We start from the raw sequence: 17,432 nt of genomic DNA on the forward strand, positions 1-17,432 counted from the left end.
ATTCTAGGTAATAGAACCTCGTGAGAGTCACCCAAGTCACCCCACCCTGGATTCTCCTGGGTGTCTTGTTTTCAAAGATTTATAGGTTTGCTAGGTTTTACTAGGTGCCGCCTGAGCTTGGGTCCAAAATCCAGCTGGGCACATCGGGAAAAGAATTCTGTTTTCTCTAGAAAAATGCGATATATATCAATGTTGTCTTTCGGGCAGTTTCCTGTCACAGGGACTAGGCCTACCCAATGGTTTTTATCAGAAGACTTAAAGGAACACAGAATAGTAGAACAAGTTTTATTATCAATTGGCTTTCTTTGCATTTCTGCCTTCCAAATATAAGACAATTTCTAAAAACAAAGTAATTTTGAAAAATGGCCTGCAATTCAAATGTTTGTTTGGGTACCTACAATTTTGGAGATGTGCAAATATCTTAAGTTACTTACCTGTAATCCTAGTTCTCTTCCAGGGGTATCCTCATCACAATCATAAGCACTGAATATTCCCCCCCCACGTGCGGGGACCCCGGAAATAATATAAAATTATATATGTAAATTACATATAAATAGCTCCACATATGTATGCACATATATCATTTTTTCTCACACCAATGAAGCCCCAAAATAGAGGCTAAACAATGTAAATACTTATACATACACTGTAATTAGCAAGGAAACAAAAAACACATTAGGTCAAATAGCCCTTGAACTTTGTGTTTTAATGAGCAAAACACTCATAAATCCTGAAAATTGCTAATAAATATACATTGTTAGCCACAGGCTGCATTGAACAGCAATAGCATAGAAAATGAAACAATTTTCAACAAAAACTGGCACTGTGCCTTTAAGGCAGCCATGACCCCTGGCTTCCCATCATGCCTCAGGGGTGACAGTTAGGTCAGTTGTTCTTTGCATAACCCTGAAGTCAGGGCTCAAGCACAAGCCTTAGAACAGACAAAATCTCATTTACCTGCGGAGGCGGGTGGGTTGCTTATGACTTTGATGAGGATACCCCTGGAAGAGAACTAGGATTACAGGTAAGTAACTTATCCTTCTCTTCCAGGGGATCCTCATCAATAGTCAAACACTGAATAGAATACCAAGTCCAAACACCACCTGCAGGTAACTGAGACATACATGACCCAACCGAAACATTTGTAGCAGCCAGTACTCAGCTGCTAAACTGATTCCGCAAGGAGGCCTGTCCTACCTGGGTATCTGCTTTAGTGTCAGAATCAAGACAGTAATGTCTGGTAAATGTATGGATGGACCTCCAGGTCGCCGCCTTACAGATCTCAGACATGGGCACATTTCGGAGAAAAGCTGCAGTCGCCTCTCTACCCCTGGTGGAATGTGCCTTGGGAGAAAACCCCAGAGTTTTCTGAGCCAATTGATAGGAAAGCCTGATACACAAAACTATCCATCTTGAAATAGAACGTTTCAAGGCTGCATAACCTGCTCTGATCGAACCATAGTTGATCAGACCTACAAACAGACTTGGACCGATCTAGAAACAATTTTAAAACCCTTTTCAGGTCCAAAAAATGCAAAGCCATCTCAGCTGGAATAGAGGGATTAGGGAAAAAGGTGGGCAGAGAGATGGTCTGATTTACATGAAAATCTGACACCACCTTGGGTAGTAAAGACGGATGTGTCCTCAGAACTTCTCTATTCAAGTGGAACACCGTATAAGGTTCCTTTCAGCAGAGGGCCTGAATTTCGCTCACCCTATGAGCTGATGTGATTGCTACCAAAAAAGCAGCTGTCCAGGAAATATACTGCAAAGTAGCTTTATGAATGGGCTCAAAAGGAGGACCCATTAATTTTGACAGAACCAGGTTCAGCTCCCAGGGCGGGGAAGGAGGACGCACTGGAGGGTACACTTTTTTCAACCCTTGCAGGAAGTCTAACAGCTGGCAGTTGGAAAAAAGAAGGTTGTGAAGGTGATCGCCTATACGCCGTTATAGCCGCTAAATGCACCTTAATAAAATTAAACTTTAAGCCTGCTTTCACCAGAAATAATTAATAGGGAAGAACGACTTCTTCCTGACCCTTAATAGGATGATGACCATTTTGCATGCACCACCGATAAAAGCGCTTACATTTTCAGGCATATTAATGTCTCGTGGAAGGTCGTCTTGCTTCCTTCAGGATGGACATGCAGTCCTGTGGCAATCCTAGATGGCCATATTGTATGACCTCAGGAGCCACGCTGTCAAGCTCAGTGACAGACGGTTGGGATGATGAATCCTCGTGTTCATCTTGGATAAGAGGTCCGGCCTGCATGGCAGTCTCTTGTGAGGAGCCACTGAAAGATGAAGCAGGTCCGTGTCCCACCATTGTCTCGGCCAGTCGGGGGCAATGAGAATCATTGTTGTGCACGAGTGTGTCTGCTTGCTCACCACCTTCGGGGTCAGTGGAAAGGGTGGAAAGGCGTACACAAATTCCCCTGACCAGTCGATCAAAAGTGTATTCCCTCTTGTTCCTGGACGGTAAAACCGCGAGGCAAAGTCTCAGCATTTGGTGTTTTTGTCGTCCTCGAACAGATCTACGGTAGGACAACCCCGAGACTGAAAGATGCCGTTGAGAACCTCGTAGTTTAGAACCCAGTCTTCTCTGTCCTCGAAATGCCGACTCAGCACGTCCGCCCACACATTCTGTTCTCCTGGGAGGTGGACCGCCATGACTGACAATTTGCGAGCCAGAAGCCAATGCCAGATGCGCTGGGCTTCCAGTGGCAGAGTCAGTGAGCGCATTCCTCTCTGCTTGTTTAAGTAGTACATCGTGGTGGTGTTATCTGATTGTACTAATATTGATGTATCCCGAATCGAGGGAAGGAACGCTTTGAGAGCCAGGTGGACTGCTCTCAACTCCAGCATGTTGATATGTACATTCCTTGGGGGACCACAAGCCTTGCACTTGGAGGTGACCCCCAGCCTTGTAGAGAAGCATTGGTGATCAAGGTCTGTGCAGGAGGAGGTTGATGGAACAGAATTCCCATCTGCATATTCTGCTTCTTTGTCCACCATGGAATGGAAGCTCAAGCTGTTTCGGAAAGAGAAATCCGATCGTCCCAGCGAGCTGACTGTTGGTCCCACTTGTCCTCCAGATCCTGCTGAAGAGGACGAATCCTGGCATTCGGGACTAGAAAGATGCATGAAGCCATCAAACCTAGCAGGGAGGCAATCTTTCGCACTTTCTGAACCTTGTGGCGGAGTACCAGCTGACACTTTAGTGTATAGAAAACTGTCTCTCCTCCGAAGGAAACACTTTTTATACCTCGGAGTCTAGAAGAGCTCCTAGGAAGTGAATCTTCTGGGTGGGCTGAGAGACTGATTTGCTGAAGTTGACATGCAACCCCAACCAGTGACAGACCTGGATGCAGGATGGAATGGATTCCTTACAGCGTCTGGGGAAGGTCCTTTCAGTAGCCAATCGTCCAGATACGGGTACACGAAGACTTCCCTGCGTCGTAGAGCGTCGGCTACTACTGCAACACACTTCGTGAATACCCAGGGAGCTGACTTCAACTCAAAGTTGAATTGGTAATGAGAGGTCTTCACCTGGAACCGCAGGAACCTTCTGTGTTTGTGGTGCACTGGGACATGGAAGTAGGCATCCTGGAGGTCCATATAACACATCCAATCTCCCTTCCTGAGATTCGGATATATTTGGTGAAGTGCCAACATGCAGAACTTTTCTTTTCTGGTATGCAGGTTGAGCGTTCTGAAGTCCAGAATGGGCCTGAATTCTGCCTTTTGTCCTTTTTTCTGACCAAGAAATATCGGGAGTACACTCCTTTCCCCCTTTGAGCGAGTGGAACCCTCTCTATGGCTGATTTTTCGAGAAGTATCGCCACTTCCTTTTTCAAAAGGACGAGCTGATGATTTACGGTTTGCCTTGGAGGAACGGTGGAGGCAGGTGTTTGAAACAAAGACAGTACCCATGCTGAAGTATAGTCAACACCCATCGGTCGTGAGTAATGTTTTTCCACTCTGGCATATGATGCGTAATGCTTCCCCCCACTGCAGTGGTCAATGGCGCTTGCGGAAGAAAGGACTCATTGCTTTGGCTGGGACTTATTAGAATTGTTGCCCTGGCGTTGATTTTCACCTCCTCTGGAATTACGCTTGCACCTGAATTGGAACTTCTGTTGCCCTTGTTGGTCCTGACCCTTCTGCCAGTGAAGGGTTTGAACCTTCGGTTTAGAAGAGCACTTGTTTTAGGAGCGGTACTTCCTCTGAAAGTATTTCTTCTTTTCAAGCCCTACGTCCTTAAGAGTGTCCAACTCAGACTTCAGGCGTTGCATTTCTTCGTCAGCACTTGCCCCAAACAGTGATGTTCCCGAAAAGGGCAGGTTCAATATTCTAGCCTGAGCCTCAGGTTTTAAGGCTGTCAGGCGCAACCATGAAGACCTTCTCGCCGTTACTCCATGCGCTGCAAGGGTAGCCCCATCTGCCGCAGCACCTATAATCTGATTGGAGACCTGGCTGCCACCCAAAAGAATCTCCTCAAAATCTTTGCGGTCCTCTTGAGGGAGTTTATCAATAAGCCCACAGGGATCTGTAATACCTCCCCAAAAGGGCTTCCGCATTAGAGACTTTGAGGAAAGAGGCCGAGGTGTAGCAGACTCTTCTTCCCCACGAATCTGGCAATTTGCTTTCCTTATCCGGAGGTACTGTGGATGAGGAAGCTACAGCTCTGGATTTCTTCGCCGCCGCAATGATCACAGAGCCTGGTGGTGGGTCAGACCTGAGGAAAAGTATTTCCTCTTCTGGCTCGCGATACTTTTTAAGAATCCTTGTTGGGGGGGGAACTTTATAGTTGCTGGAGTAAGGAAGACCTCATTCACGGGATCTATAATTCCAGGTACCAAAGGCAGCAGAGGCTTGGGTTCCGATCTGTGATACAAGGTCTCAAAGATCACAGAAGTCTTGACCTGTGGCGTAGTCATGGGCACTCCCAGTTTCAAAGCACCCCTGCCAAAATGTCTTGAAAAGAGAAAATGTCATCCATAGGGGACATTCTCGATGGAGGACTGTCCGTCAGAGTCGGAGAATAATTGATATGAGAACGGGTCAGAGATGAAGAAGTAGTTGGAGATGTGCAAGCCCGTCTCCTGCTCCTAGACCTCGATCTTCGCCTACTGAAGCGCACTCCGTAGCGCGATCGCTCTCTGGGTCGGGAGACTTGGTTGTCCTGATGAGCCTGCAAACTGGCTGCTTTCTCCTTGTCTGGAGCCCAGTGATGGAGAGGCCTACACCATCTTGGAGATAGCCTGATGGAAGGAGACTTCTGGGTGCGCTCTCTCACTGGCGAACATGCCGGAGGAGGCAGATCCGTTTGCCGTGCTGCGAACGTGCAGGAGAATGCCTGGACCTCTCACTATCTGAGGAGTAGACCACATCGGAAGATCTTCCACGGTGAGAAGGCCGGGAACCCGAAGAGAATGAGGACAGGCTCACCGGAGACCCACCTCTGAGATGTCTGGAAGTAGACCTTGTGCGACTCCTTGAAGCACGCTCGTATGATACTCTTCGACGAAGGAAGCTGCGACGTCGAAGATTGGTGATGATGCTTCGGCGCCGGCTGTCTCGACGTCAAGCTCCTATGCTCCAACGGAGACCTTTCTCTCGACGCTGCACACCCCGTAGACAGCCACGGAGGTACCTTGCCTCTCGACGCAGAAGTCTTCGAAGGAAGTATCCTCGTCTTAGTTGACGGCCTCTTCGACGCCGAACCAGATGCTGAAGGAGAGCAATTCGGGACTTCTCTCGACGTCGATCACGTCCTGCGCCTCTTTTGCCTCTTAGGAGACCTACCTCTCTCAGAGAAACCATAAATTCGAATTCTCTCCCTATCTTTGAGAGTTCTCCTTGATAAAGTATTGCAGTGTTCACAAGAACTTGCAGAATGAGAGTCAGGGAGGCAGAGGATACACACAGGATGTGTGTCAGTCTTGGCCTTCTTCCCACAGGAAGGACAGTTGTCAAAGAGAGAAGGCATTTTTGACAGAAAATTTCCTTTTTTAAGACTCAAAAAAGGCAGCACTAACACTATGTCCAAAAGACGTCGAGTGAAAGTAAAAATTGTAGAAAATCTCAAGTATTTTTTGAAGAAAGTCAAAAAGAAAGGGAGCTGTTGAACCAGGGCCCTGACTGAAGGAACCGAAAGAACAACTGACCTAACTGTCACCCCTGAGGCCTGATGGGAAGCAAGGGGTCATGGCTGCCTTAAAGGCACGGTGCCAGTTTTTGTTGAAAATTGTTTCATTTTCTATGCTATTGCTGTTCAATGCAGCCTGTGGCTAACAATGTATATTTATTAGCAATTTTCAGGATTTATGAGTGTTTTGCTCATTAAAACACAAAGTTCAAGGGCTATTTGACCTTATGTGTTTTATGTTTCCTTGCTAATTACAGTGTATGTATGAGTATTTACATTGTTTAGCCTGTTTTGGGGCTGCATTGGTGTGAGAAAAAATGATATATGTGCATACATATATGTGGAGCTATTTATATGTGATTTACATACATAATTTTATATTATTTCCGGGGTCCCCGCACGTGGGTGGGAATATTCAGTGCTTATGACTATTGATGAGGATCCCCTGGAAGAGAACCACTGCTTCTAAACTCTATATTTTGTTCTGATTTCAGAAATATATAGGTTTCCTTGGTACCTATTTTTCACCCTTTATATTTTACCAAATTCATTGCTATAAACCCGGTACACAATGAAAAACCCTTGCAAGACGCAGCTCAGTTATTGGCTCTGGGTTCCTCTGGTTTTTTGGTGAACCTACAAGTCCTATATATCACCACAGCCAGAAGGTTCCAGCAGATGTAGCGGTATACTGCTTTAAAAAATCTGGCATACTTGGCAAAAGTTACAGGTGAAAATATTGGCACAAACGGCTGTTTTTTTCAACTCATTTTTAATATTTCTTATTATCAACTATTAGTTTCTAGTAAAAAAAAAAAAAAAAACCTTGAATAATCTACACAAATTACCACTTGCTGAATTCAGAATGTTGTCTACATTTCGGAAATGTATAGCTAACCGTGATACATTATTGGTTTCACACCCATTTCTACCATTAACTGGAAGGAGGTTGAAAGTACAAAAAGTAGCAAAAATAGGCTATGTCCCAGTAAAATGCCAAAATGGTGGAGAAATGTTTTGTTTTCTGACAAAGGTCTGTCTGTCCCTGAAAGCTGGGAAGATGGTGATGTCAGCACCACAAACCCTCTGCTGATACCATTTTCAGGGGGGGGAAAAGATGCATTCTTCTGCAGCACTTTTTCCCCATTTTTTTAAACCCTAATGTAGCTGTATTTTTGGCTAATTTCTAGGTCCCCTCCAGGGGAATCCATAAACCCTGGGTACCTTTAAAAATCTCATGATGCTGAAAGAAAAGGACACTAATTTAGCGTGCATACCTTATGTAGACACAAGGTTACAGGGTCCAAAGTGCGAACTACACCAAATAACCAAAAAAAAAAGACTGCATGGTTGGGGGAGGAGGGAGCAGCGAAAAAGTTAAGGAAATACCATCCTGTTTTTTAAACTCTCCAGCTGTTGCCTGGAATTCATGGAAGGCAGCATGGAGTGTCTCTGACAACAAGCACCATTTTCAGTATTTTATCGATTTCAAAAATAAATACAGACAGGCAACCCATTGTTTTCCGTCTGTATTAATATAGAGAATGGGACGGGTAGTGTTAGGTAATAAGTAAGGTGGATAATGAGTAGTGGTATAATATGCATACATCATGTTTAGTGGAAAGGACTGTTTAATTTAAAGTTAGGAAATAATTCAAATTGATGTAAATGATTGTGATTACGGTTCAAATTAATTTATGTGCATATGTAAATTCCGTGTGACATAAGTTAAGAGAGGTGAGAAGCACATTTTCTTATCTCAAACAAAATGGAATGAGGCAGAGTGTATACAACAGGCAAGCAGTTCCCCAAATGTAATTTGTGCTTGAGCCAATAATAAATGCTAATTATTTTTAAAGGACAGCAAAGGTGTGTCCATGACACTCGTTTTTGGCACGGTAGGATTGCAAAGAATTGAATTTTGCTGTCTACTGTTAATGCTGTTCACACGGCTATAAAGGAGGGACAAAAACCATAACAGTCAGTCGCATCAATTGCAGGTGCATCCACCACATATGCATGTGTATGCAAAATTAAGCAGCATTTGTTTTTTTAGTTTTTTTTTACTGATCCTAGGTGTAGGAATGTGGATATCTGACTATGGTTACCCCCAAACTTTTTGCCTGGTCTTTAGCTGGTTTTTGACATAGTTGGCCAGGGATCCTTCTATTCAGGGCCCCAGGCAGATTGCTCTCTCCTTAAATGGACTCCATGTACCTTAGGTGCATACACAATTGGAACTGGTTCACCTTATAGGCCCCTGTAACAGTGTACCATAGGTACCCAGGGCATAGGGGTAGCCAAGGCCTACCAGGGGCTGTAGCATGTATTGTGCCACCCCTGGCCTGGCCTCCATATTTTGACTCAACTGGGGTAAGTTGGTGTAATCACCTCTTGCTTAGATATAGTATCCCTATATCTAACCTTAACTGGACACATGTTAACCTATAAGCCATTCCTATGGAAGGCCCCTGCAATCCTGGGGGCAGAGTGCATGGTTTCATGTGAGATGGTGCTCTAGCATGAGCTGAGCCTGTATGCAGCTGTCGGAACCAACTCCCTTAGCTGTTCCGGGATATTGCCATACCATATACTCTTAAGTGCATTAGAATCCTCACGGTTATATGCTAACTTTGGTTTGGCTTTATCAAAACATGTCGAGTAAGGTGTCATACGATTTGGAATACTATCCCCTCGACAGTTCTGTCGACAGGGATAGCATTCCTCCCTTCTAGAGGGACACGACATGTACATAGCCTTAACCCCGGTTAAAGTTAACCAGAGCCTTAGCATCACAAAACGGATGCTGCCACCACAGACACAAGTCTGACCTCCTGCTGCTGGGAGTCCTTCCAGCGAGGGAGGCTTGGACAAAGGGTTTCCTGCCTTGGGAGGTGCAAGCACCACCCTAGACAGGATTTTGTGTATTGGGTAGAACAGGGCTGAATAGATTGAGACATGCCCAGGGCTCACAAGGTGTCCTCGTGCATAAGCCAATCCAAACCGGTCCTGGGACTTTCCAGACCCAGGCCTGGCGAGGAGCTGGACAAAGGAAAGGGGGTGTAACCGCCCCCCTTCCTGGTCCCACCCAGAGGAGGGACCTAGCAGGTGATCCACCCCTCAGATTGGGAATAAGAGTGGGAGCAGTGCCTAGCACCTCAGATCATCCTGAATCAACTTGAAACTAAGAAGACAACTGGACTTCGACATTCTGCTGCACAGAAGACTGAAGAGCATCTCCCTTGTGGCCTAGGAGTGGCCACCCTGTGAACACAGGCACCATCCAGCGACTCGACATCTGCTTTGCCGCCGCCTGCCGCCGGAGCCCGAGCTTAGAGCCTGACAAGAGCCAGACTCCCAGACTTCTCACAGCCCGATCCACAGTCCCTGCAAAGAAGGGACCCGTGGAGGCACCGAGAGACGTTGGACCAGACCTCTTGGAAGACACCCGAAGAGCTGACTGCGCAGCATCCGAGGCACCCTCGGCGTTGTGCTTTAGGGACCGAGAAGCCCCATTACCAAGCAGCCCTTGCACCGAAGATCAGCCCCCCAGCATCTCCACGATCTGAGTGGGGCCCTTTTGCATCGTGCCACTCAACGCGCCATCCCGGCCACTTGCCACGTGGTCAGCGGCCATCTTTGCGACGAAACCTACAAACTACACTGCGGGTCTGGTTGCTCCAGACTTGCCCTCGCTCCTGTAAAAGGGAGCACCCGCTCTGACCTTGCTGGTCCAAGTAATAAGCCTTTTTCGATTCCTGCGTGGCTTGGATTAGCCAAGGCCTGTTTTCTCCAATCAAGTTGCCGACACCGCCAACAGCGAGAAGCCTGCGTGGGACAGCTCGTGATCGACTCCTGGACGTCCTTGACCTCTTCGTGTCCACGTGGCTGTAGAGAGAAGCTACACCTCAACGCCTGTTTTCACCCGACATCGCCTGGTTCCAACCTGGTTCCACGGTAGTCACTGGCTAGTGACTTTGAACATTGTCCCCTCTGCTTTCAGGTCTTCACAACTTCAGATCCACCCTTGGATCCACCGGAACTTTTCACATCGAGCCGTCTTCAGCTCCAAGCACCATCGACCAGCGTGGCGAAACCCGACACTACTTCGCCCCTATGCACCCGCGTCCTGTGGGTGAGGTAACTCAGCAATGCCGGTGTTCCCACACTGGTACACACCTCTAGTGTCTGTGTCTTAAGTTTCACTCCTTTAGGTCACTCGAAAGGTTCCTAACTAACTAAATAACTTTTACGCACCATAGACATTGCATTGGTGAGTGTGTGCACTTTAAACACTGCACCCGAGTCCCGCGGGCCTTTCCCGACTTAGTTACTGTTAGTCCCAATCAGCTCCAGCGATTCCCAATGCCCTAGGCCTGTTTCCTTTTCGATTGGTATCTCTTATACCACTTTCTTAGTATATGGTTTAGGTGGCCCCTAGGGCTCATCCATATTGTGCAACTTTTCTGTATTTCAACTGTGTTTTGTTTTAACGCTTGTGCTTCTGTGCTCATAAAGAGTCCAGGGGATATTTGTAGTTAATAAATATATATATATATTTTCAATATATATCTGTGTGGTGTCCTTTCATTTGGTATTCAAGGGGGTTGTATATGGTAAAACAGCTTGCTTCACATGCCTTTCAGAGTTTAGCCTAAGACTGCTTTGTCCACGCTACCACTAGGATAGCTGGTCTATAAGGTTGGCTTACAACCAATCATCATAAGGGTTGCTTGGCATGGTACAAGGTGATCACTAGAACTAGTGAGCATCATATACCAGGCCAACTTCTCACATTGGTGAGCAGCGGATTGGGATCTGAGCTTGCTGTTTGTTTTACCATTACAATCTTTGAGATTATCATTTGAAAGATCATACAGGTACCTGCTAGGTACATATAAAACAAGACTAGTATACTTAAGTTCTACTGAACTTAGTTGTTGTAGAGGATAGGGAGTAGCACACCCTGACTACAACTACTAGATAGGTTTAGTAGGTAAACACCAGTGTAGGTAGATTGCAACATATCCACCCACACTAGAGCAATGTCTGGAGCAGAGGGTTCCACTGGGAATGTCTCTGTTGAGAGTGACCCTTCAAAGGCACCATCCAAATTTGCTATATTCTCCTTTAAGGAACTAAGGCAGCTTTGTGCCTTAAGAGGTCTGACGACAGGGCCATCCCCTACTACAGACCACCTTAGAGAGCTCTTAGACCAGTCTGAGGCTCTAATGACCTCTAAAGCAGACCCCACAGGGAATGCTGATGGAGGCCCTCCCACTGAAGATGACAATACTGATACCCCTGTCCAGATAGATGAGGATGACCAAGTCACTGGAGCTCCTCAGGTAGAGGAGGAGGAGGAAGAAGAAGAGGAGGAGACAGAAGGAAGGAGCAGTGATTCTGATGATGGCAGAAATAGTCAGGTGCTAGTCAGCAGGCTTAACCAGGCTAACTTAAGTGTATTTGGGACTGAAGCAAGGATGACCTTGCCCAGACACCCAGGTGGACTTAACCAGGAGCGTAGGAGGAGGCGGAGGAATCACTCAGGTGAATCCAATACCTCCCAGGCTTCTAGAGGTTCTCATGGTCACTCCAGAAGGGAGATGACTAGCCCTCAGAGAAGGGAACATGAGGCCAAAATGAGAGAGGCTCCGCTTAGGATCCAGAGACAAGAATTAGAAGTTGCGCTGGCCCAAGAGAAACTTGCTAGAGCAAGACAGCCTAGAGAGAGTGGATTAGGATCCACTGGTGGCAGCACTATCCCTAAGGATAAAGACAGGTCTTTTGATACAAGAAACCTGAGTAAGATTGTGCCCCCCTACAAAGCTGGGGATGATATCCACAAATGGAGGACTGCACTTGAGAGAGCCTGCAAAGTACAGCAGATCCCTCGGGAGCAGTGGGCAGCAATCTTGTGGCTCTCCTTTGAAGGTAGAGGCCGAGACAGACTCCTCACAGTTAGTGATGGGGATTCTAGAAACAACCTGGTCCTGAAGAGTGCTCTGATTGATGGGTTAGGCTTAACCACTGAGCAGTACAGGTTAATGTTCAGAGATACCCAGAAGACACAGATTCAGGACTCGTCAGAATTTGTTGAATGTGCCACTAAGGCTCTGGAGGGCTGGTTGCTGGGAAGTAAGGTTACTGAGTATACAGGATTGTATAATTTAATAATGAGAGAGCAAATCTTAAGTAATTGTCAAAATCAGCTTCTACATCAGCACCTGGTTGACTCTGATCTGACCTCTCCACAAGAATTGGGTAAGATGGCAGACAAATGGGTCAGAACCAGGATAAGGCCTAAGAACCAGGGTGGTGACCAAAAGAAAGAGACTACCAAGCCTCAAGAGAAAGGTGGGGATAAATCCAAAGAGAAGACTTCCCCAGGGGAACAAAACTCCAATGGAAAGGGTGGGCCCCAGAACACTTCCTCTACAGAGAAAAAGCCTTACTGCCATGCCTGTAAACAGGTTGGACATTGGAAATCAGACAGCTGTTGTCCAAAGAATGGTAACAAGGAAAATATACCCCCAGTTAAAGCTCCAACACCTCCTGGCACTGTTAGCAGTGGTCCCCCAGGTGGTGGGAGCACCCACAAGAATCTGGGTGGGTTTACCTTTGGAGCACAGGTGGATTCTGGCCTAACCAGGTCCCCTACCTCAGATACTCTTGTCTATGAAACTGGCATGGTGTTTGCAAATTTCACTGCCTGCCCAAACACTTTGAGCAAGTATAGACAGGAGCCCCTCATCAATGGTTTGAAAGTTGAGGCCTTCAGAGACACAGGGGCTAGCATCACCATGGTGGCTGAATGTCTAGTCCCCTCAAGGCATCTTTTACCTGATGCCACATATCAGGTAACAAACATTGATGGAATAGAAACCTAACATCCCATGGCAGTAGTCAATCTTAGCTGGGGAGGTGTCACTGGCCCAAAGAGAGTGGCAGTGTCAGCAAACTTGCCTGTAGATTGCCTACTTGGTAATGACTTGGAAATCTCAGCCTGGGCTGAGGTTGAACAGCAAACCCATTCTAGAATGGTAAATCTCCATGGAAAGGTTAGTGGGGCTGTGATGGCTACAGCCCCAATCTAAGATGTCCTTCCTGAAAAGGTTGGGAGGGCTGAGCAAACCTCAGCCCCATCTTTAGCTAACTTCCCTCCTGAAAAGATTAACAGGGCTGTGATGGTAACAGCCCATACCCAAACTGAGTCTCCTCCTGAAAAGGTTGGTGGGGCTGTGATGGCCACAGCCCAAACTCAAACTGATACATGGGTAGTGAAGCCTGAAATGATGGATCACTCCACCCAAACTGAGAGCATGGAAGAGGAAGAGAAATCTCCCCCTCACCAGACATTAGGAAAGGATCAGCCTCCTCTGGGAACTGATCTTACCCTTGATGAAGGAACTGTCCCAGAGGTTGTTAGGCCTGGCCTGACAGAGCCTCTGATGGCAGTGGACCCTTCTCAGGTGGGACCCAGTCTGGAGCAGGTAACCTGCCCCTCTCTACCTTGCCTTAGTCAGCCCAGGGCTGCAGAGGACAAGAAGGACAGTGAGCCCCAAAGGGCCCCCTGTCAAATAAAGCACCCTCATCAACAGATTAGGGGCACCAAAACTAGTAGCCTTAGTGAGGTGAAAACTTTAAAAACTCCTGAGGGAGCCCCCTTAAAAGTAGTTAGGGACCTCCCACAGATGGATTCTGTTGGGCACAGCCAAACCTGGGACCCCAAGGGCCCAAACCTGAACCGTCCCTCCAGTAAGCCAACAAGAGGGACCCAGCCTCCAGCTTTCGGTAGCCAGAGGTTGACCCTGAGAGCACAGTGCAACTCAGTCAAAGAAAGTAAGGCACACATGGTGAAGAGTGATTGGAGGAAGTTGAGTCCTACAGAGGACTCTCACTTCAGTACTCCATCCCCACACCAGCCTTTAACTTTGCAAAGACACACCACAGGTAGAGATTCCCTATGGTGGAGACCCTCAGATACCCTTGGGGTGAGGGATTGCTTAATGGACCATGACACAGTGGGTAACCAAGCTAGAGCTGGTACTCCCTTATATGGCCACTTAGGCAATATAGGCTTACCTGGTCAAGGATAGCCTTATCTCCTTTTGTTTGGGGGGGTTATGTAGGAAGGTGGATATCCGACTATGGTTACCCCCAAACTTTTTGCCTGGTGTTAAGCTGTTTTTTGACATAGTTGGCCTGGGATCCTGCTATTCAGGGCCCCAGGCTGATTGCTCTCTCCTTAAAATGGACTCCATGTACCTTAGGTGCATACACAATTGGAACTGGTTCACCTTATAGGCCCCTGTAACAGTGTACCATAGGTACCCAGGGCATAGGTGTAGCCAAGGCCTACCAGGGGCTGCAGCATGTATTGTGCCACCCCTGGCCTGGCCTCCATATTTTGACACACCTGGCTGATCACACAGCTGGGGTAAGTTGGTGTAATCACCTCTTGCTTAGATATAGTATCCCTATATCTAACCTTAAATGGACACAGGTTAACCTATAAGCCATTCCTATGGAAGGCCCCTGCAATCCTGGGGGCAGAGCAGTGCTTAATTTGTAAAATATGAAGTGCAGGTGCTCAAATGTTTGTCGGAGGCCACACCTACTTTTCTCTGGCTCCACCCACTTCATCCACTGGCTCCACCCACTTACTATATTAGCTCCACCCACCTTTTCAACTGGGACTGCTAAAAGTCAGAGGTAATATATATCTGGCTGATCCGAATTTGAGCATTGTGAACTAACTCTCTGACAAATGAATAGGAAGTGTTTTTTACATTGTGAGCCATCCACAAGAAAGGAATTTACATATGTTATCACTTACACACTTTCTTGCACAGATCTCTACTTCAGGAGGGCTAAAAATGTCTGGTTTTCTTTGTGTTCATTTGTAATTTTAAGTTTTGTATTTACTCATGCATGAATTAAAGCATGTTTTCTTTTAAAAAATAAAACACAGATTATTTTTTGATTTATTCAGCATCAGTGTTTGCTTGGTGGAGTTCTGAATTTGTAACACGCTCTAGTTCTCTGAATAAGTCTTGCACAGCAAAGACGCGCTACCCGAAAAGTCCAGTGCTAAACGGGAGATAGTGCTCGGTCTGGATCCAATAGTAATGTTGCCACAGGATACGAGAGATGAAAAAAATCAAACTGTCAAAAGCAGAGCCCAGTAACCCCGCGTTACACTGGCTGGGACCACCCAAACAATTACCAACATTTGAATCTGAACTGCAATATAGATGCAGTGTTAGTTCCCTCTGCTGTGGAATCACACACTTCAATGGCTGCAGTGCTTTTCAGTGCTGAGAAAAACAGCTGTAGCATGGCAGTGCATGAGTGCCGGCAGCAGGGCTTGTGTTCATGAGAAGTTGAAGTTCCTCCATCTTTTGACTTCCAACGGGCAGATCTGTGGGACAGGGACTTGCTTTTTATTTTCTGCTTGCTGTTTGGGTAGCAAAAGCAGTGTGGTCTGTTGGCTTAGCAGATGAATAGGTCCACTGTATAGGTCTGTGTTCGACCTCATGGTCAATGGTTCAAATCCTGATAAGTCCACTCTGCCTTTCATCCTTCTGAGGTCGATAAAATGAGTACCATTGAGTTGGACAACAATAAACATCTGTTATTCAGTGGCAAGAAGCCTACGAGTGAACGTGGGCTTTACAAATACACTTTATGTGTGGTACAAAGTTGACATAGAAAGCAGCAGTTACCAATGACATGGAAGAAAATAAGAGACAATGGCTGGTCTGTGATATGATAATAAAAGGTGGATCTGAGTGTGAGTTGTGGTTCTACTGCAGTTACTACAGGATTTGTATTGTATCAAAAAAGTAATCTTCTCATGGCACTCTAAGACCTTGAATTAGTGTTAACTTTGGCTAGGAGAAATTCTATACCCGACAGCAATATATTTGCCATGCCTGGCACAGGAGCAGGAGAAAAGCTGCCCATTTCAGATTTATTTGTCACTGCAGCATGGAAACATTAAATCTGGCAGTGGACGACAAGTAAAATGTCAGGTACCACTGATGGGTTTACATTAAATGAGCAAATCCCAATTAATTTTCCAGCATCCATCTATATGATGCTGTAGCTGGGATATTCAGACAACCGTGCAGGACAGGCAACACAACAGATTATTTTTGAGGCTGCGTGCCCTCCCTGCCCTGAAAAAAAACGAAACCGAGTCTGATCTCCACTGCCCTGCAAAAACGAAACCGAATCTCCTGATCGGTCCAGCAGCCAGGCAGTCTCCAGTTCTGAAGGCGCATGGCCAGTCGGTCTGCATAAAACGGTTGAAATTTGAATAGAAAGAAAAGACAAGTGACACGAAAGGGAGTCGGGGTGAAAAAGAAAAAATTGAATTATTGGAAGAGGTCAGAGGATGGATAAAAGGAGATAGGAGCTTGGTAAAAAAAAAGACAAGAAACAGAGAAGTCAGAAGAGAAATGAGTAGGTGACTGTAGACGATGAAGATACGACACTGAGGTTGGAAAGGGTGACGTGACAAGTGGAAATGCGGCAGGCAGAGGAGGGGAGGGGGACAGGGGCGGGGAAGGGCAGAGGGTACGGGCGTGAAGGGGAGAAAAGAAATGATCAAGAATGCGAGGGATGGGGAAAGAAGAAACAAATTAGTGGGAGAAGAAGGGTCAGATCGATGGCTGCGTGTACTGTGGCGTCATAACCAACAAAAACCCCATATAGGGTAAGACCTGGTGCCCTAAAGAGGAAGCATGATGAAACCAGCTTTATGCAAAACCCATAAACATTCCATATCATTCTTCATGTATCCACCAGCCCTGCCACAACTGCGCATTAATAAATAGCCACTTCCTGGGCACTACTGCCCACTGCAGTGCACTGGCATTCTGACAACAACATGATCACGTTGATGACGATGACGTCGATGATCAAACCAGGCGGGGATCAAAAACAACATTAACCAGTGACTGGCGTGACCCACGGTAGGCCTCAACTGCGCAACTTTTTTTTTTAATGTCACCGGCCGGGCCGGCCTATTACTACAGTCTGTCCCACCGTAGGTAGGCCTCAACTGCGCAACTTTTTTTTTATGGCACCGGCCGGGCCGGCCTACTATTACACCGCCTATCGTATCGGTCCTAAGTTAACGTCAGTGTCACCACCAGTCTCCCCGGCCCCGGCAAGGCCCTGCCTGCCTCGCCCTCACCTGCTGAGGAGCACTGGTCCAGAGAGTGACTGAGCTCCCAACTCCTGCTACGTCACCACCACCACACTGGTCTC

The 17,432-nt window shown here is 46.7% G+C and overlaps 1 pseudogene; it reads left to right on the top strand.

Annotated features, from left to right (window-relative positions):
- Positions 1-12,328: 12,328 nt before the first annotated feature.
- On the top strand, positions 12,329-14,251 carry LOC147725962 (uncharacterized; annotated as a pseudogene).
- Positions 14,252-17,432: the final 3,181 nt, after the last annotated feature.

This window comes from Lissotriton vulgaris, chromosome 3_1, assembly GCF_964263255.1.
Source record: "Lissotriton vulgaris chromosome 3_1, aLisVul1.2, whole genome shotgun sequence".
NCBI lineage: Eukaryota > Metazoa > Chordata > Amphibia > Caudata > Salamandridae > Lissotriton > Lissotriton vulgaris.